Here is a 1751-nt window from a genome sequence, read left to right as displayed (position 1 = left end):
TGCTAGTAGAGTAGGTTAGGTTAAATTTAGCTATCTAAAGGTAAGAAGTAGAAGAATACTCTAAGAGCTCTCTATATATATAGAGTGCCTATGCTAAAGCGCTAGGCAGAGTTATGTAACTTAGGCGAAGCTAAGTTAGGCTAAAGTACTAAGTTAGAGCTAAGTTAGACTATTATAGCGTTAGCTTCTAGTAAATTAATAGGTAGAGAAGTTTTATAAGAAGCTACTAGAGAATATACGCACGTAGTTAGGTATATAATAATATTAATACGTTAATAACTATAATTACTATATAGACCTTACTTAAGATCTTACTTAAGAGCTTATTTCTAGAGAAGCACGTATTACTACTAGAAAGGCTAAAAAGCGTAACGTAATTACGTTAATACTATAACGTACGCCTCTAGCTTTTTCTAGTTTTCTAGTACTTAATAAAGCTCTAGTAATCTAGAAGCTAGTTACCTATTTTTAATACTACTAACCTAGCTACCTAAGCTATAATTACTCTAGAGCTTCTACTACGTAGAAAGCTATTAAGAACGTTAATCTAGAGAAAAAGCCTATAGAGCCTATAAAGTTATAAGCACCTAAGAATAACACGTTAGAATATAAATCTAATAATTTAGAAAAAGCCTAGCTCTAGAAGAAGTCTTCTCTCTAGAGCTACCTACTAGAGTAATAAACCTACGTAAAAAGCTATTTAGTAGTTCTATATTTACTCTACTCTACTAAATATCTATAAATAGTCTTATAATTAAGCTTAGAGGTTTAATTAATACTAGAGTAGGTAGCTACGTTCTAGTATACCTAAAGTACCTTTAGACTCTCTAGAAAAACCTCTACGTTAAGCTATCGCGTATAGAACTAATCCCTCTTACTAGGTATAATAAGTAATCTAATAGCTAAGTAGATAAGTATTTTAAAGCTAATCTAGTACTAGAAAGCTACTAAATACGTACCTACTTTATATATTATAATACTAGCTACTATAATATAATAATTAGTTATAAGCTACTTAAAGAAGTTAACGTTTAGGTTAACTATAAGTAGCGCGTACTAATATAGCTAGATACTAATTAATTAATTAATTATAAACGCGATGCGTTTATCTCTATATAATTCTCTTAATCTACTACTAAAGCTTAAGTAGCTTACTAAGCTAATACTAATTACCGCGACGCTCTAATATTAGTAGTAGAAAAGCTAAGAGTAATATAATAAGAGAAGAGAGAATTATAACGCTAGAAGCTTTAAGAAAACCTACGCAAGATAGATAGGTAGCTTAAGAATCTTAACCTACCTACTAGGTTACTCTATAAGCTAAAAAAGCTACCTGTTTTATAGAAAATATGCTTAAAGGCTAGGCTTAATATTAATATAATTAGCGTAGTAGCCTTTATAATTAACGCGTGTTAAAAAGATACTATAATTAGGTACCTTAGTGTCTATAAGGTTAATTAGCTTATTACTAATAGGAAGAAAACTCTAGTTACTAATCTAGAGAAGAAACTTCGCTAACTAGTTACTAAAAAGCTTCTATCTCTAGAATATGCTAGCGTAACTATAGCCTATTTCTTAAAAAAGAATTCTAATACCTTATTACTATATAGAGAGAGTATAGATTATAATATTAAGCTTATAGTAGAAAATACCTTAACAAATAGTTCTCTTTATAGTATGTTACTAGAGCACCTATAGTTAGTATAGAATTATCTAGAGAACTACCTTTATTATAGCTTTATTATCTATAG

This window comes from Trematosphaeria pertusa (genome assembly GCF_010094035.1).
Source record: "Trematosphaeria pertusa strain CBS 122368 unplaced genomic scaffold BU26scaffold_22, whole genome shotgun sequence".
Lineage (NCBI taxonomy): Eukaryota > Fungi > Ascomycota > Dothideomycetes > Pleosporales > Trematosphaeriaceae > Trematosphaeria > Trematosphaeria pertusa.
Note: the sequence above shows the minus strand (reverse complement) of the source record.